Source organism: Gossypium hirsutum, chromosome A05, assembly GCF_007990345.1.
Source record: "Gossypium hirsutum isolate 1008001.06 chromosome A05, Gossypium_hirsutum_v2.1, whole genome shotgun sequence".
NCBI lineage: Eukaryota > Viridiplantae > Streptophyta > Magnoliopsida > Malvales > Malvaceae > Gossypium > Gossypium hirsutum.
This window is the reverse complement of record NC_053428.1, coordinates 66,097,785-66,119,065: the sequence shown is the minus strand read 5'-3', so window position 1 is coordinate 66,119,065 and position 21,281 is coordinate 66,097,785. Positions and strand designations below refer to the sequence as shown.

The following is a 21,281-nucleotide window of genomic DNA, read 5'->3' as shown; positions in this document are numbered from 1 at the left end:
CAGAATCCACCTGGACTCAAACACTTACCCCTCCAACACTTAAAAATAAATGCATCTATTTGTCAACACAGGGAATCGATCCCATGCTTTCCTTAATGCTCCACACGCCATCTTTTTAGGAGCCTAGTGGCGTCATCCTTGCCACTTTACTAAGGCTCTTTTTGTGATGCAATTTGCCCATATCTCTATACAAGGGCCATCTAGCCAGAACCCCTAACTCCTAAGTCCAAAAATTCAAAAATTCAACCGGGTTTTGGCCAACACATGGGCCTTTTATAAGCCCATTTACCTACTCAAAATATTAATTTCACATCCAAATACAAAATTTTTAAAATCTTTACAAAATATTGAAAACCGCGAATAAATCTAAAAATCAGGATGTTACACGTGTCTCTGCCTGTGTGGAATATACCTAGGCTATTTTCCAAGCTTTGGTCAACCTTGACCTCCTACACATTTATACAAAATCAAAAGCATATAACATGGTATTCATTTAATGATTAAACATCCTTAATTAAACCACAAACATAGCATTTGTATGTCATCATACATGTGTCTCTCATACTCATTTTACCTTGTTTATTATAGTACCACTTATACATTTATACCAAGATTATCATCTTATCAAATATCTTCAGCTTAATCATCAAGCATTCATATTTAAAGCTAGATCATATCTTTATAAAATATCACGATTCAGATGCGCAGAATAACAATTTTGCCTGAAACATTTCAATTCAATTCCATACCCAACAAGCATTACATTGAGACTAGTCATATATATATACATGTCATGATACATAACATTCTCTTTTTGTTTTCTTATAAACACATATCATTTATTTCATTATATCAATATTTCATATACCATAGTTTCCATGTATTCCACATATATTTCTTTTTCTCCTCCTCCTCTCCATTCCACATCCTTAATGTATATAGCATTCTTGTAAGTACGATTTCACAATTTACTAATAAATGTTCACATCAAACTATCCACATGAGTCATAGTCACTTAATTATCATTAATTTGAGCTAAAGAGCTCCAAATTAAGAACCGTAAATTTCCCCTGAAACTAGACTCACATATCTTTCCACCATCAAATTTTCATAATTTTTGGTTTAGCCAATTAGTACAGTTTATTCATTAAAATTTCCGCTGTTTCACTTTCTGACAGTTCTGACCTCTCTTCACTAAAAAATAATTATCTCACAGTACAGAACTCGGATAATGTTCTTGTTGATTTATCTTGAAAATAGACTCATTATGGATTTTAAAAATATAATTTTGAGCCTCTAATTATGTTTCTCCAAATTTTTGTGATTTTCCAAAGTCAGAACAGGGGATCACGTAATCATTCTAAATCAGTCTCACAAAAACATAAATATCTCAAAATATAGAACTCATTTGCTTTCTATGTTTCTTTTATATGAAAATAGACTCATTAAGCTTTAATTTGATATCTCATTCAGTCTCTGATTAAATTATACTATTTTTGGTGATTTTTCAAAATCACGTCACTGCTACTGTCCACAGTTTTATTGCTAATTCACTCTTTCACACTTTCTTTGTATTAACCTCATTTTAACATACATATCACAAATCATTTTCACCACATTTCATACATCGCAAGTATAGGCCCATGATCACAAGGTCGCCATAAAATCATCCTCATGTATAACTTGTTTATAACCTTACCACATCCTGGTCACTTAATGAACACATCATTCACATAACCAAGTTCCTGCACTTATTCATCACAAAACTCACAAAGCAATACATAGAGAGTCTCCCGTTGAACACTTCGGATCAATCCTCGATACTTGGTGATTTCAGCACATAGCTCCACCCATCATATAGTTCGGCTCTCTTGTACACATGGTGAACACTTAGTACCACCCATGTGACCTAGCCAGTTTATCTCGTAGCTCTCTTGTCTACATGGTGTCCTTCACTTGGAACCACGCATACGACCTAGCTACATATATCCCGTAGCTCTCTTGTCTACATGGTGTACACATAGTATCACCCATGAGACCTAGCTACAGCATAATGTCTTGTAGCTCTCTTGTACACATGATGTGCACTCAGCACTATACATGTGACCTAGCTACATACCATCTGTATCATCCAATCTTTCCGAAGGTTCAACCGGGATTTCTCTCTCTTTTCCAACAATTTCACCAATCAAGTAATTATCCACAAACATATTTCCAATATTTTTTATAAAATATCATAATACAAGTAATAGTGATGTATTACTTACATATAAATTTACATCTCATTTAATATCAACGCAATAACATTAATTTACACATTGTCTTATTAAAAATCATATGAACTTACAATTTCCCATAATATCCATAATCATAGAAATCACATTTATGTATGATAACTCAATGCACTTCATGTACCATAGACATATTTTTAAATCAATTCATAAACTTGGCACCATAATCATTTAATTTAACATAATTCAATTTATTCACTAAATTTAACTTTCAAATATAAATTACAGCATTATTGTTGTATTATTATCATACCAACTTACATACTTTCAATACCTCGGAGATCATAGTAAATATATCAATTTTACATTGAAACATGCATAAATTAATGCTTATTATACATATGAACTTACCTTGATATTAAAACTGCCATTTTACCAATTTTCCCAATTTTCAATTTTTCTCTCATTCTAGGTTCAAATCTCGTTTTCCGGGATCTAAAACATCATATTTTACTTATTTAATTAATTTACTATTCAAAACAGTCCTTAACTCAAAATTTGGAAAAATTACAATTTTGCCCCTAAACTTTTGCATATTTACACTTTTTCCCCTTGGCTCGGGAATTAAACTTCATCCCTTATTCTTATGTTTTATGACATGATGATCACTTTTCCCTTCTATGGCAACATCAAATTCTCACTCTAACATATACTTATGACTATTAGGTATTTTTACCGATTAAGCCCTTTTGCTCGTTTTCACTTAAAACCGAGTAGCACAAGTTGTCTAACATAATTTAAAACCTCATATAGTATCATGAAACAACAGAATACACAAATTTTACCTATGGGTATTTTTCCAAATATAAACCCTAGGTTGAATTATTGCTAGCATAAGCTAAATCAAGTTACCGGGACTCTAAAAACGTAAAGAACTTGAAAAACGGGGTTAGAACGGACTTACAATTGAGCTTGGGAAGCTTGAAAACCCTAGCCATGGAGTCTCCCTTGGTATACACGTCCATGGTGAAGAAGATGAGCAAAATTGGCTTTTAATTTTGTATTTTAATTCATTTTACCCCTAAATGACCAAAATACCCTTACTACTAAACTTTCCAAAAATTCCATCCATGTCCAATTTTTCCCATAACTTAGAAATTGGTAAAATTCTATTTAAGACCTCCTAATTAATATTTCAAATCAATTTCATACTAGAAACTTCTAGAATGCAAGTTTTGCAACTTATTCAATTTAGTCCCTAACTTCGAATTAAGCACTTTATGCATAGAATTTCTTCACGAAATTTTCACATAATCATGAAATCATATCATAGACCTCAAAATAATCATAAAATAATTATTTATATTTCAGATTTTGTGGTCCCAAAACCTCTGTTCCAACTAGACCCAATTTTGGGCTATTACAGTTCACAAGTAAAGTTTTTTTTAAAAAGAAATTAAGCGAAAAATTTTATGAGAAATCAGTTGAGCTCCAACTTGATTTTAACCTTCATGTTGGGCTTCGAGGGTCCAAATAAAGGTCGTTATATATATATATGATCTCAGAAAGTGAATAGTAATGTTTCGATTAATCTGTAAATGTTCTGAATGTACTGGTAACAATCTGTAACCTTGTTTCGGTGACGGATACGGGTTAGAGGTGTTACATTTAATGGTATCAGAGCTATGGTTTAGTTGGTTCTCAGACCAAACGTAGTATATGTGAAGTTTAAAAACACATATCATTAAAATATGTGATAGTGTGATAACTCTCGACTCTAATGAAATTTGTTTTACTTATAGAAAGAGATGTTTTAGAACCAAGCTAATTCTGATAATGTTAAAAGCGATACTCAAGTATACGAGTAGAAAGTTGATTATGATGAATCGGTATAAAAAAAGCATGAATAAATGTTTTATAATACATGTCAATGATGAATATTATGTTATATGTATTATTAAAAGCAATTTATATTACTACATGAAAATATTATGCTGATGACTAAATTACAAAATATATAAATGTAATATATGAAGTACATGATAAGGATTATTAGAGAATTATGAATGAATAGTGAATTTTGAAATATATTACATGTATTGAAGATACATAAGATATAAGTATATGAATTATTGGTACAAGGATTAAATTGTAAAGCATGTAAAAATATTATGCGAAAGGTGTAAAAGTGATATGCATGTATGAAATAATTTGCCCAAGTAGACAAGATTAGAACTACTAGGATGTTAAGGGACCTCAGCATGCTCTCTGATTATTAGCACGTCAGTGCTCTCTAATTATTAGCATGTCAGTGCTATCTGATTATTAGCACGCCAGTGCTCTCTGAATATTAGCACGCTAGTGCTCTCTGAATATTAGCACGCCAATGCTATCTAAATATTAGCACGCTAGTGCTCTTTGAATATTAGCATGCTAGTGCTCTCTGAATATTAGCACGCCAGTTCTCTCTGATTATTAGCACGCCAGTGCTCTTTGATATTTAGCACGTCAGTGCTCTCTGATTAGCACATTTGTGCTCTCTGTGTAGCACTTCAGTGCTCTCTGTTCATTAGTGCATAATAATGCACATCTGTATAAGTCCTGTATATCCAAAGTGTTCTATCTAGTCTACTGGGCCTCTGTTAAGTAAAAAAATAAACAATTTTCGTTACAAGGTAAAAGATTATCCCTAAGTAAAAATGTTAGTTATGATGAAGTAGAACTCGTAAAAGTACGGATAAATGTTTTATAATACTTGAGAATAATAAATGTTATATGAGAAAATATTTGAAAATTAAATTATGAGACTTTACGATCTATTCCCCTTTACTAGTACAATTATATACAATGGAATTCATGAGATTTATATTGATTTCAAAAGTGGAAAGTGAAAAAGTTCAATGGTTGAACAATTGATAATACAGTCAGAACTGAGAATGAGTTAATAGGTAAAGATGGATTCTGAATAGAGACATCAAATTTTTCTGAAAACTAGCTGGGATATACAGTACCACTGTTAAATAAAGAAGTTATTTATAGGAAAATTGATTTGTTCAAATATGGAATTTACAGAACGATTAACTGAAAATTTCTTCCGAATTAATTTCTTGAGTGAAATGAATGATGTGAAATTATTGATGACTATACCAGTCAATGAATTGGTAAATAAATTGCAAAAATATTTGAATATAGCTATTATAAATAGGTATATTACAGTAAAAATTTTTGTTGGGAATTTTATATGGGTGTCTTATATGTACTAATATTTTTAGAAGTATATGCAACTGTTCATGTTTGGATGCTATAATCATTATATGGAAAAGGTTAGATAAATATGCTAACAGACAGAAATTGTCACAAGTCTGATTGATTCACAAGTGGTATTACTCTATCTTTCTTTGGTTATCCAAGTCAATATATGTGATAGAATACTTTATACTAAGATTCACATGATATTATCTTTTATTTCTGTTGGTGGAAACTCTGAATGGTGAATGTACAATATTATTCTTCTAGACTCTCTCTGAGATGTTATCAATTTTTATATTATTCAATATAGACCATATCTGGGATATGGCATCAGTGTGATATGTGATCTGTGTAAGACCATGGCTGGGCTATGGCTTCAGTGTGTGATATATGACTATGTGCAAGACCATAGTTTTACTATGGCATGGTGAAAACGAAGTACTCAATTCTAAAATTGTTCCCTAAATTGATTAAGAAAGGTAAGTGATAAATGGGCTTAAGAGATTGAAATTGATTAATTGTTGATATTGAGTTGAACTAAGTGAATTCATCGTTTGAAATTGTAGATGGCAGAAAATATTGATAGACTATATAAGTGTATTAATTTTGCTTGAAGTGAATTATGTGAAAACGATGATGTTATGTTAATGATGAATGTCAAGTCATATGTGTGTAATTATGAGAGTTAAATTAGAGGCTTTACAACCTCACCCCCTTACCAGAGTTGTAATTATGACAAAATTTCATGAGAATTATGTTAATAAAGTCACATGTGTAGAATTGGAGAGTATAGTGGTGAGATGATTAGTAAGGCATACAGAGACGAGGATAGTTTGAAAAGTAAATACAGTTCTGGAAAAAGGTATTAGAATGTTTTAAAGATCATTCGAGATATGCAATGTCATGGTTAGAGAAGAAACTAATTTCGGTAAATTGACTTGTTCAGATATGATGCCTAAAGAGTGTACTTACTGGAAAATTCTTTTGAATTGATTTTTGTTAATGAATGAAATATTATGGGATTAGGGATGATAGAATTAGTCAGATGAATATGTGGCTATTCATTTTCTGATGAAATTTTTATTGTATAAGAATGCTAGTTAACTAAAATGTTTGATGAGAGCAACGTTGGTCTGATTAAATTATGATTGGGACTTCTTCATTTTTCTTTGTTAAACTATTTTGTTATGTTTGAGATAAAAGTAAATGGTGAGATTCATGTGAAGCTATTTTTCTATTTTTACGGGTTGTTACTCTGCATTATATACGTATTGGAAAATCTTGATTATTTTGTGAATGTTGATTACATGATTGGCTTTATTTGCTGATGATTTTATTCCAACCCAGTTAAATGCCAAAGTGGGGTTTTCTTTGTGAAACTGAGAAGCTCAGAAATGTGATAATGGGTGGTAATCTAAATAAGTTTGGAGCGAATTTATTTCTGATGCTGAATTTCAGGTCGAACATGATTTTTGTTATTATTGTTATCTCGAGATAGAATGTATGTATAGATGAATCTGAAGTTTATATAGAAGTTTTTGCACAAGGCCCACTAGTAGTTAGTCTGCTCATCCAAGAGAGATAAGATGTGCAGTTATGTGAGTTAGTTGTGCTAGTGATTTTATGTGTCTAATGATATTTTGGATTCGTATTTAGACATTGATTTATTAACAGGTAAAAGAAGAGAAACCAAGTGTATTTAGTACTAATACAGTCAGTGATGAGACGAGTAAGTTATGAGATAGAATTGCCATAGATTTCGTATCGGGATTGTCATTCTCTCTGAAAAATAAGATTTTATTTGATTGTGGTTGATCATTTGACAAAGAAAGATTCGTATGATCATTTTAGTATGTACAAAATTTTTATTGAACAAATCAATTGAGTATAAGTAATTATGAGAGAATAAGTGAGATCTTGATGATATGCTCCGACACTGTATGCTACAGTCTAAAGGTTATTGGGAAGAGATGTTTGAGATTAATTCGGTTGTGATTCTGAGAAATTCTGTGGAAGTTTTTCATGAGAGTTGATAGCAACTTTTTCTGGTAAGATTTTCGAGTACGAAAATCCCTAAAGGGGGGAGAGTTGTAACAGCCAAATTTTACAGTGGTGTCGGAAACAGTGATTCGAGATCACTAAATCCGACGAGTAAGTTTAGAAATTTTAACAAATTATAATTATAGGCCAAGCGCGAAATTAAAAGAATTATTTTTAATTAGTGAATTTTGCGATTTTAAAAGAATTAATCAGGTAAATTGGGTTGAAAACGAGGTATCGAGACCTCAGATTCATAAACCGAGCCATAAATATTTTTATAAATATTTATGGAGTGTTATTAAGTTAGTATTAAAGTTTCGTTAGAAAATTTTAACGTTTGGTTAGTCAATTAATTAAAAAGGAGTAAATTGAAAATAGTGCGAAATTTATTTAATTGTGATTAAATAGTTTAAGTGATTAAAAAGGAGGGATTTAAAAGAAAATTGGACCCAAATTGTATGGGCTGGACGGTTAGGCAAGAAAATTAGCAAAAAAGACAAGGAGAAACAAGGGCAAAATGAGAAATTTTGCAAATTAAACATATAAAACAAGACAAATTTGAAAAATCTAGATATATCATCATTTTTCTTCAGCAAAAACACCATGGGAAGTCTGAAAGCTGCTGGTTTTTCATACTTTGACATCTGTGAGTTCAATTCTTGCCCTTTTCTTTGAGATTTTTATGTTTTTGTGACTTTTACAATTAGGTCCAAGTGTTTAATTCATTAATTTTTTATTTTATGAACAAAATTAAAAGCTATCAATGATAAGTGTTGGCTGTTTATGATGAAATAAAATGAATTTGAAGCTTTGATTTTGTTGTTTGATGATTTTATCAAGTAATTTCAATAGAAATTGATTTTAGGACCTAATTGTGAAAAAGTTGTGAATTAAGGTTTAGTGCTAAAATTATGATGTTCAAAGGTTGTGTAATAGTTTAGAATGATGGAATAAAATGTTAATTGAGAAAAATTAGCTTAATAGATCGGCTAATTGAGCAAGGGCTGAATTGTATGACCTGTGAAATTTAGAGGAAAAATGGTAATAAACATCTTGAACTAAAACAGTTTTGGACAGAAGCAGTAGATTGACTTTGAAAAATCACCATAAATTGTAAAAATATAATTAGAGAATGAATAATATATGAAATTAAAGCTTATTGAGTCTAGTTTCCCATAGAAGAAACAGTATAAGCAATTGAATTGTAAATTATGAGATATAATGAATTTTGTGAGACAAGGTTAGAATGAATTCGGGTTCCCCTGTTTTAACTTTGGAAACTCACCAAAATTTGGAGAAAATTAATTAGAGGCTAAAATTTATATACTTAGAATCCTTAATGAGTATATTTTCAATAGAAATCAACAAAAACATTATCCGAGTTTTGTACTATGATATAATTAATTTTTAGTGAAGAGAGGGCAGAACTGTCAGATAGTGAAATAGGGGAAACTTAAATGAATAAACTGTTACAATTGGATAAACCAAAAATTCTAAAAATTTTATGGTGGAATGATATGTGAGTCTATTTTCATGGAAAATTTACGGATCTTAATTTGGATCTCTGTAGCTGGAATTTTAAATAATTGAGTGATTATGACTCGTGTGAACAGCTTGATGTGAGCATTAATAAGTAAATTGTGAAATTGTACTTACAAGAATGTTATATACATTAAGGATGTGGAATGGAGAGGAGGAGGAAGAAAACAATTGATATATGTTTATAAGAAAATAGTATGAGAATGATACATATCATGACATGTATATATATGACTAGTTTCAATATGATGCTTGTTGGGTATGAAGTTGGATTGAAATGTCTAAGGCAAGTATTTTATTCCGTGCATCTGAAATGTGGTATTTTATAAAGATATGATCTAGCTTTAAATATGAATGCTTGATGATTAAGCTGAAAATATTTGGTAAGATGATAATCATGGTATAAAAGTATAAGTGGTACCATAATAGACAAGGTAAAATGAGTCTGAGAGACACATGTATGATGACATACAAATGCTATGTTTTTAGTTTAATTGAGAATGTTTAATCATTAAATGAATATTATGTTATATGCTTTTGATTTTGTATAAGTGTGTAAGAGATTAAGGTTGACCAAGGCTTGGAAAATAGCTTAGATATTGACCACACAGGCAGAGACACGGCCGTGTGTCTCAGCCGTATATGGAACACGACTTTAAGACACGGGCGAGCGATGTGGCCGTGTGCCCCTAAATTGATGATGATGTCATAAACAAAAGCTCCATGGACAACAGACACGGGCATGTCCCAAGCCACACGGGCATGTGGAATCCACACGGCCTAATCACACGGGCGTGTGGGTACTGTTCACAAGAAAATTTTTTTTAAAAAAAAATTAAGCGAAAAATTTTATGAGAAATCAATTGAGCTCCAACATGATTTTAACCTTCATGCTGGGCTTCGAGGGCCCAAATAAAGGTCGTTATATATATATATGATCTCAGAAAGTGAATAGTAATGTTTCGATTAATCTGTAAATGTTCTGTATGTACTGGTAACACTCTGTAACCCTGTTTTGGCGACGATACGGGTTAGGGGTGTTACAATTTCCCTTCAAAAGTTTTGGGTTTTTCTTTATGTTTTGTATTCATTATTTTTCTGAGTTGTTTACCTTTTTAGTTATGAACTAAAACCCCTAAATACCTAAGGGGAATGAAACCTAAGACAGATCTTGTTATTGTTATCTGAATTGTAGGATAAATATTTGACTTGTTCTTAATTATGTGCTCTTAATTCTTGTTTTGATATTCTAGGATATTGATTCAAGTTAAGATCTTATTCAGAGGAGGAATAGACCCTGTCTAGGAGTACATGTAACGCCCCGTACCCGAGACCGTTACCGGAGTCGAACACGGGGTGTTAATGGACTTAATTCATTTGCTTACACAGTTCATTTTAAAATTTCCAGACAAGCTGGCTAACTGCATCACAGTCACTTTAAAAATCATATCTCGAGTTCCAAAACTCAAAAACCGATTCCGTAAATTTTTCTTGAAACTAGACTCATATATCCATCTACAAATTTTTTTCTAGAATTTTTGGTAGGGCCAATTAGTATAGTTTATTAATTAAAATCTCCCCTGTTTCAGGGTTCGACTACTCTGACCTTCATGCATTTCGACTTAGATATCTCCCTGTACAGGGCTTCAATACTTATGCCATTTGTTTCTAATGAAACTAGACTCAAAAAGGAATCTGTACATATAGAGCATGACTTCTAATTATCTCTGGTTAATTTATAGTGAATTTCCAAAGTCAGAACAGGGGATCCAGAAATCGCTCTGGCCCTATTTCACGAAAACTTAAACATCTCATAAAATACGACTCATATGGTCATTCCGTTTCTTTCATATGAAAATAGACTCATCAAGATTCGATTACATATATTCATTATTTAATTACATTTCTACTATTTTTAGTGATTTTTCAAACTCACATCACTGCTGCTGTCAGCATCTAGTTTAAGGTAAATTTCACCTATTTCATAGTTTTCCATGAATCAACTAGCCATTTGTCATACATAGCACCAAAATGATCGTGATTAACCATTCCAAAGGCTAATCATTACCAAGCATTTCCATACGACTCAATGAACAATATACAAAATGATTATAATGCTATGCTCAAAATATATATAAGCCATTTTCGCATGGCTATCCGAATATATACATTACCAAAAGGTACTTGATTAACAACAAAGATCAGTCCTATACATGCCATTATCAAAGTTCAACTAAAAGAGTACCAAAAGGGCTTTGATAGTGTGGGCGACTTCGACTTTGACACTCCCGAGTCCGATAGCTGACGAACAAAATCTATAAAACAAAGAATCAAAGCAACAGAATAAGCATTTTAATGCTTAGTAAGTTTAAGTAATGAAATTATTTACGACTAAAGTATAGCGTTCATATGACTAAATGAATAATTGCATATACGCATATTCCCAAAATCATACTTACTTCACGCTTCAACCAGTATATTCATATACAGGGGATCAAACCTAACTAAGGCCGGAAGTTTGTTAATCAATTGAGCGAATACTATTTAAAAGGAATCAACTTTCCGATGCATATACGAAACATACCTTATCGTTTGGATTTTATGAGCGTATTAATTGAAATTATTACAGCAAGATCACTCATTTCCAAACCCAAGTACCTTCGGGATTTAGCCGGATATAACAACTCGCACAAATGCCTTCGAGACTTAGCCCGGATATAGTAACTCGCACAAATGCCTTCGGGACTTAGCCCGGATATAGTAACTCGCACAAATGCCTTCGGGACTTAGCCCGGATATAGTAACTCTCACAAATGCCTTCGGGACTTAACCCGGATATAGTCACTAGCACAAATGCCTTTGGATCTTAGTCTGGTTATCATTCGAATAATCATGCACATATATCAATAAATCATAACACATCTATATTTCATTTTCATTACTAGAATTCAAACACAAGACACTTATCAACCATTACCATTTTCGGCTCAATAGCCACATACAAAGGGCATGATTTTGATTCGCTTTATAACATGATCTCTATACGCATTCGGCTGCCCGTCATAAGTATAAGCCAATTACCTCAATATATAATTCAAGTAGAATCATTATATCACCGTTTATTTGTTATGCTTATATGTCATGACTTAATCAAATCATAAACTAAGTTCCATTACTCGAAGACTTACCTCGGATGTTGTCGAACGACTTCAACGGCTATTCAATTACTTTTTCCTTTCCTTTATCAGATTTAGTTCCCCTTAGCTCTTGAGCTTAATTTAACAAATAAATTGATTTAATCATTTTGAACATCAAAGAGAAACTCAAGGTACTTAGCCCATATATACATTAGACATTAGAGTCATATATATATGAAATCATGAATCAAATTCAACATATTAGCCAATATTCTCCTTTAGCCGATTATCTAAGTCAAGATAAAATCATCAATATGCTTACCTATAGCCGAATGTGCAACATCAATCTATCACTATCACCTACATCCTTAATTAAAGGCCGAATATATGCAACATCAATCTATGTATTCATTCATGTGGTCGAATATACATATTCCAATATGATATCATTTCCATTTCATTTAACACTTAACATTTACCACATATCAATTAACCAATTTTGTTTATAATTACAAAACTCTTCATCTATTCATGCTCTCATATTCGGTCATCCATACCTATACTAACCATATAACTAAATAATTTTAAGTTTAAACATAAATACAACATTTTAGCACCATGGCTGAACACCTCATGAAGTTGCTAAGACCCATCCTTTTCAAATTCTCACACACACTCACATCCAACCCTTTTTATTAAGCACTCAAACTCAATCATCTTCATGCCTCATCACCACAACATCAAACACCAACCAAGAAAGACAACATCCATGGCCGAGTATCATCTCCATCAAATAGCAAAAATTTAAACCATGGGCTAGGTAGAATTCAAACTAACAACTAAAAATATGCATGAATTTCATGGAATAACATCAAACATACCTCAACCTAGTTACAAGCATGGCCGAACTTCTTCAAACCTTTCTTTCTTTCTTTTACTTGGTTTTTCGGCCAAGAAGAACCAAACTCTCACTTTGTTTTCATCACCCCCCAATTTCCATTACTTTATTACTAACCTTTTATTTTATTATTTCTAACACAAAATATTAACACAAAATGTTTATAATATGTTTTAACCCATAGCATGGCCGGCCACTACCTAAAATTTTGGGTAATTTGACATGCAAGTACAAGCATTTTCTAACATGCATTAATAGATCCTTATAGATTAACCTATCACATTTCAAAAGTGTCACACATAAGTCCTATTAACTAAATTCACATGCAATCGACTAAATCGAAGCTTAAAACTTTCACACATTCATATTCACATATTTTAGACAATAAATATTATATTCAAATACTTCGGTGACTCGGTTTAGCGGTCTCGAAACCACTTTCCGACTAGGGTCAATTTAGGGCTGTCACAGTACATTTGTCATAATTAAACAAAGTTGATTGCGCGCCTAGAGATAGGGTGACAAGGTTTTGCCAGATTAGGGTGAAACCTAATAAGGGGATCCATAGATCGAGTTAATGCAACCCTAGGGAGTTAATTAAAAAGAGATTTCAATTATTCAACCTAGGGTTAGACGTTGTTAGTCTCGAGAGAGATAATAATATAACTTAGGAATTTCTACGGATCAAGTCAAATGAATAAATCGTCCGATTCAGAGTGAAATAACAAGTGAAGTCTAGGAAAATTTTTCCTTAGGTATTGTCTTAATTCAATCGTTTTTCCAAAAGTAATTCCCCAATTCTATTTTCTGTGAATTCTTAGTTTAGTTAACTAGTTAGTTAAAACAAACCCCATTATTTTTAGGCTAGATAATAAAAAAAGAAGTAAATACTAGTACTCGTAGTTCCTTTGGGTTCGACAATCTTGTCTTGCTGAATTATACTACTATTCGATAGGTACACTTGCCTTAATCGTGATAATAAGTTTGTAATATCCTGATTTTGGGCCTAGTCGGAATAGTGGTTTCGTGACCACAAAATCCGAGACAGAAATAATTATTTTATGATTATTTTGAGGTCTATGATATGATTGCATGATTGTGTGAAAATTTCATGAAGAAATTTTATGCATAAAGTGCTTAAATTGAAATTAGGGACTAAATCGAATAATTTGTAAAACTTGCATTCTAGAAGTTTCTAGTATGAAATTGTTTTGAAATATTAATTATGAGGTATTAGATAGCAATTTTACCAATTTCTAAGTCTATGGACAAAAATTGGACATGGATGGAATTTTTGGAAAGTTTAGTAGTAAGGGTATTTTGGTCATTTAGGGGTAAAATGAATTAAAATACAAAATCAAAAGCCAATTTTGCTCATCTTCAACCCCATGGCCGAATATAGCAAGGAAAAACCATGGCTAGGGTTTTTCAAGCTTCCAAGCTCGATTGTAAGTCCGTTCTAGCCTCGTTTTTAATGATTTTTACGTTTTTAGAGTCCCGGTAGCTCGATTAAGCTTATGCTAGCAATAATTCAACCTAGGGTTCATATTTGGAAAAATACCCATAGGTGAAATTTGTGTATTTTGGTGTTTTATGATAGAATATGAGGTTTTAAACTATGTTAGACAACTTGTACTACTTGGTTTTAAGTGAAAACGAGCAAAAGGGCTTAATCGGTAAAAATACCTAATAGTCATAAGTACATGTTAGAGTGAGAATTTGATGTTTCCATAGAAGAGAAAAATGATCAGCATGTCATAAAACATAAGAAAATAGGCTGAAGTTTAATTTACGAGCTTTGGGGCAAAAGTGTAAATATGCAAAAGTTTAGGGGCAAAACTGTAATTTTGCCAAAATATGATTTTGGGTCAATTTGAATAATGTGAGTCCTAATTAGACTATATTTTAAATGATAGAGCAAGGAAAACTGAAATTCGGGCTAAAATGGGGAAAATACCAAGTTGTGGACGAAATGGTAAAAGTAGCCATTTTCGCATACGAGGTAAGTTCATGTGTAAATGTAGTAACATAATTGTCATTTTAAGCAATTTAATGTTATTTATATGATATGATGCTGATTATTATCATGAAATATTATGCCTTGTGGTTATTGTTGAATAATATGTAATTATGTGAATTACTTGATGAGTATGAACTATCACCGAAGTATCAATTTCGATATTCCATGGAAGATGGCAAAGATGTGTGATCGAGGAAAACGCCCGTTTGAACCTTAGGAATAGATTAGGATACAAGTGACATGTCACTAGGATGTTTGGGCATCCGAACTCGTTGAGTTGAGTCCGAGTTCACTTATGGATGCAAATGTCCGAACTCGTTTAGTTGAGTCCGAGTTCACTTATGGATGCAAATGTCCGAACTCGTTGAGTTGAGTCCGAGTTCACTTATGGATGCAAATGTCCGAACTCGTTGAGTTGAGTCCGAGTTCGAGAGATGTAACTAGGCATCCGAGCTCGTTGAGTTGAGTCCGAGTTCACTTATGGATGCGAATGCCCGAGCTCGTTGAGTTGAGTCCGAGTTCACTTATGGGCGGGTTACATGGTAGCTTGGCTACATATGTGGCACTTATGTGCAAACTTTCCATGTATCCGAATTATATTCTGATGTGTTCAACGGGTAAAATTCTACTCAAATGGAGGAATACTCGAGATGAAAGGGATGTATTGGTAAGTGTTGTGAAATGAATACTTTGAACAGGTATGTACTTAACCCTCGGGTTGAAAACTCGATATAACAACAATATGGTAAGATGATAAATGAAAATGTGATATGAATGTCTCGGTGATGATTATGCAAATGATGTTTTATGTTTGCGCATATAGTTGTGTTGCTTGCTATTTGCATGTGAGCTTACTAAGCATTTATGCTTACTCCCTCCTTTTCATTCCTTGTAGTGTTGACAAGCCAGCTCGGAAATCAGAAACGGTCGGAGGCACGCTCACACTATCCGTATACCATCTTGGCATAATGGCTTGTATATTTTGAGTATGGCATGTATAGCATTATAATCATTTTTTGTATATGGTCTTATGATATGGTTATTGAGTGGTATGGAAATGCTTGGTAATGATTAGCCATTGGAATGACTAATCATAATCATATTTGGTGTTATGTATGCTAAATTGCTAGCTAATCCATGGAAACCATGAAATAGGTAAAATTTACCATAAAATAGATTCAGTCAGCAGCAGTGACGTGAGTTTGAAAAATCACTAAAAATAGTAGAGATACAATTAGATGATGAAAAATATATGTAATTGAAGAATTATGAGTCTATTTTCATATGGATGGAACAAAACAGGTATATGAGTTATATTTTATGAGATGTTTAAATTTTTGTGAAACAGGGCCAGAGCAATTTCTGGATCCCTGTTATGAATTTGGAAATTCACCATAAATTGTTCAAAGATAATTAGAAGTCATAATTTATATTTACAGATTCGTTATTGAGTCTAGTTTTATTAGAAGCAAATAGTATAGTCATTGAAACTCTGTACAGGGAGATATTTGATTCGTAATACATAGAGGTCAGAGCAGTCAAACCCTAAAACAGGGGAGACTTTAACTAATAAACTGTACTAATTGGCCCAACCAAAAATTATAGAAAAAAATTAGTAAATAGATATATGAGTCTAGATTTATGGAAAATTTACGGATCTTGATTTTGAGTTTCGTAAATCGAGATATGATTTTTCTTGTAACTTTGACATGAGTAGCTAGAAAGCTGTGAATGTAGAAACAAAAGATTTGAAGTTCTTATTTTGATAAATTATGTTCGGTAACTCCTCAAGCTCGACTCCGGCGACGGTTTTGGGCGTGGGGGCGTTACAAAGTTAGTATCAAGAATGTTTCATTTATAAATCTTTAAAACCTGTTACAAATATCACGCATCAAGTTTTTGGCGCCATTGCCGAGGAACTAGGATATTAGGAAAACTCAATTTTTATTATTTTAGCCACTTTACTTTTCTTACATTTTAAATTTTTATTTTCTTTTCTAATTTTTCTCTTATTTTCTTCTGATAGGTTTTTCTAGTTTATGACCAGAAGAAACCCGTCAGGACCACTACTTTTTGACGATGAGATCGACCGCACAGTTCACAGAAAAAGACGAGAAATAAGGTGAAGCCTAAAATACACAGAGGACGAGCAAGAGGACAATACTTCAACCACAACCGAGAAGATGGTTGAAAACCAAGAAAATCTGCTACCTCCTGCAATTGTTGTTAATCAGAATCCTACTCCGCTCACTATGTATGATTATGCTAAACCTAATTTAATAGGAACTAAGTAAAGTATAGTTAGACCTGCTATTGCTGCAAATAATTTTGAACTGAAACCTCACACAATTCAAATGATACAATAGTTTGTTCTGTTTGACGGTTTGCAGGACGAGGATCCCAACGCTCACTTGGTAAATTTTGTAGAATTTTGTGATACCTTTAAAATTAATGGCATTTCTGATGATGCCATTCGCCTTTGATTATTCCATTTTTCATTGAGAAACAAAGCTAAACAATGGTTGAATTTGTTACCGCGGGGTCAATCCCTACTTGGGAACAAATAACCGAAAAGTTCTTATTAAAATATTTTTCGCCGACTAAAATAGCTAAATTACTTAATGATATCTCTTCTTTTGTGCAGATGGGTTTAGAAACACTCTACGATGCATAGGAGAGATATAAGGAACTTTTACGAAGATGCCCTCACCATGGGTTACCACTCTGGCTACAGGTTCAAACTTTTCATAATGGCCTGAATCCTTCGACTCGATAAATGGTTGACGCAGCTGCTAGCAGAACCATCAATAATAAAACACCTGAAGATGCCTATGAATTTATAGAAGAGATGTCATTGAATAACTATCAGTGGCAAGTCATGAGGACAAAGCCAACAAAAACAGCCAGTGTTTACAATGTTGATTCAGTCACCATGCTCTCTAATCAGGTAGAACTTTTGTAGTTCTTCACAGGTTCACCCAGTAATACATTGCGAAGCAAATGGAGGTGGATCGAGCAATTCAGAATACCCACCTTATGGCCACAACATGGAGAATGAGCAGTTAAATTACATGGGTAATAATACTCGATCTCAAAACAATCCTTATAGCAATACTTACAATGCAGGTTGGATGAATCACCCAAAATTTTCATGGAGAGGCCAAGGAAATCTAAAACCACCACCCCCTCTAGGCTTTCAGCAACCACTATACCAGCAGGAGAAAATGTCGAACCTTGAGGAGATGCTAACCAAATTCATCTCAGTGTCAGAGACTCATTTTCAGAATATCGAGACGGCACTCAAAAATCAACAAGCATCAATCTAGGGGCTCGAAACTCAGGTTGGACAACTCGCCAAGTTGATTTTCGAACGACCACAAGGTAGCCTGCGAAGCAACACTGAATCTAACCCAAGGGAACAACTCAACACAATTTCCATTCAAGATGAAGAAGAGCTAGTGGCAAAACCAAGGCCAGAACTGATGGTAAGCGAAGTAAGAATGAGGTAGGCGAAAACAAACAAAAATCGGTAAGTCCAGAATATAAACCTCGTGTGTCATACCCCAATGCGACAAGGAAAGACCTCTCAGATGAAAATTTTGGTAAATTCCTTAAACTTTTAAAGAAACTACATATTAACTTACCGTTTAGTGAAGCACTTTCGCAGATGCCAAACGTAGTCAAATTTTTAAAAAAGCTTCTAACAAATAAACTAAAGTTAGATGAAAGGTCGCATGTGGAGCTGAATGCAGTTTGCTCAGCCATTCTTCAAAATAAGCTACCCGACAAACTAAAAGATCCAGGGAGTTTTACGATCCTTATTTAATTGGTAGTTTAGATGTTAATAATGTGTTGGCTGATCTAGGGGCTAGTATCAATGTTATGCCTTACAAATTGTTTAAGCAACTAGGTCTAGGGAAACCCAAACAAACTAGGACGAGCATTCAATTAGCAGATAAAACTATCAGATTTCCTAGGGGTATCATTGAAGACGTACTCGTTAGAATTGACAAATTTATATTCCCAGATGATTTTGTTTTTTAGACATAGAAGAGGATAGTAACGTTCCTTTAATTTTGGGAAAGCCCTTTTTAGCAACTACTAGAACAATTATTGACGTTGGCACAGGTGAACTCACACTTCGTGTAGGAGACGAAACAATCACCCTTCAAGCTCGCAACTCGAACAATACATCAAAAATTGAAGGTGATTGTACAAATCATTCTACTAAGATTGATCATACAGTGCAACCTATTTTGCAAGAAATAAATTCGAAGGACACACATGAGCCATGTTCAATCCACAACAAAAAATCTACCCATGAAGAACGAAGGTTACGAATTGAGGAGTTAGATGAATGGATGACATTTAAATGGAGAAAACACGATAAACCAAAACTACGCCAGAACGAGTTCAATGCCTCACCAAATCAACTTAAGGTTGGAGATAAAGTTTCATTAGATGCCACAGATCCTCACATTGACACTGCCAAACTGAATGAAGGAATTCCTCTCACGGTACTTAGCATTTTCCCATTTGGTACAGTTGAGGTAAGTCACCCCAAATTCAGCACCTTTAAGGTAAACAATACCCGCCTTAAACCTTATTTTGATGGGATTCATAGCAGGAATGAGGAGTATAAACTTCTTGAACCACCATGACCATTCACCAGAGAGGTAAGTCGAGCTTAGACTATAAATAAGTGCTTCTCGGGAGGCAACCCGAGCACTAACAATATTAATTTCTTTAAATTTTAGTTTTAACATACTAACTGACTCATGGAATGCAGGCTTTCTAAAGCACACACGGCCAGGCACACGGGCATGCCTTAGGCCGTGTGAAAACAGGGCGAAATTTTCCCAAAACACAGGATGCGATAGGTCACCATGGCTGTGCGTTAGGACCGTGGGCGCACCTACCAAAACAACACGAGTGTGCGACACTCCTGTGTCTTAGAACCGTGGTTGAAATTGAGAAAATAGCATCGACATTCGCCACTCCCGTGTCTAGAACCCGTGGTCGAACCTGTCAAATTAACACGGGCGTTGGCCTATATACACGGGCGAGGGAGAAGCGAACGAAGACAGACTCGGCCATGCGACACGGCCGTGTGCACCTACACGCCCAAGGAATACGGGCGTGGATGAAATGTCAAACGCGCCCAAATTCAAAATTGGCGAATCACACGAGAAAAAATTGGGGAACACGGGTGTGTCCCCTGGCCGTGTGTCCCAAAATCTATAAATACCCTTCACTATTCATCATGTTCTTCACCCAAAATCCCTAACCCTAGCCGCCAAGAGTCCACACGACCCCCTGCCACGCCCGTGTGCCGCCTCCAACTCCATTCTTGACACCCATTCTCATCTTTTTAGCGTTTGTTTACTCTTTTCTCTCTATTTTCTTCATCCCTTTTACTAATTTTATGATTCTTATGGTTTTATTTGACAAATTTTTTATTTATATTCATAGTTTTAACTATAGTCATGCTTATACGTTTATTCTTTGCCATCTGTTATGAAACTCATATTATTATTATGCTAATGATACACCATAAAATTAATTGTTTTTTATTATGTTTGCTAGTAGTTGTGACTGAGATTATTAGTTTTAATTTATGACTTTTGCCTTTTTGAATTTGTTTTCATCTTACCTTGAACATTCATTACGAAGAAATAATGGTTTTGCTTATAAGGTATACCATGTCGTCTTCATGAGGAAAGAAAGTTGCTGTCCCTGCTTCAAAGAAAAGGAAGGGAGCGTCATCCTCGTCGGGTCCTACTGTGGAAATTCGTCACCCTTTCCTGCAGTTCCCCATTGGGCCCAAGAAGAACTTTTCCAGATTCTATTGGCTTGACCCTTGGAAGTGGGCCGTTGTATAGACTAGGCTGAAGTAGAACAAGTCCAACTCACAGATGCAATGCGGGCCCTCCTCACAACCGATCCTTGGGGCTTTTCTTTGGGATTGTCTAGCCGACATATCTCGAACTCACGATGGAACTCTGCTCAATGTTCCATCTTCAGGCCATAATGGCCCGTTTTGATGACCCGGGAACACCCAATTTTGCCTCGGTGGTCTAGTCCACCAGTTGAACGTCCTAGAGTTTGGAATCGCACTAGGCCTTTACACTGAGGAGTTCATGGAGGAAAATGAGCTCCATGCTCTC

The 21,281-nt window shown here is 33.9% G+C and overlaps 1 non-coding gene across 1 annotated transcript; it reads right to left on the bottom strand.

Moving 5' to 3' along the window:
• Positions 1–17,725: 17,725 nt before the first annotated feature.
• LOC121230079 (small nucleolar RNA R71) lies at positions 17,726–17,832 on the bottom strand. Its single transcript, XR_005928031.1, has one exon. It is a non-coding gene; the product is annotated as a small nucleolar RNA R71 (small nucleolar RNA).
• Positions 17,833–21,281: the final 3,449 nt, after the last annotated feature.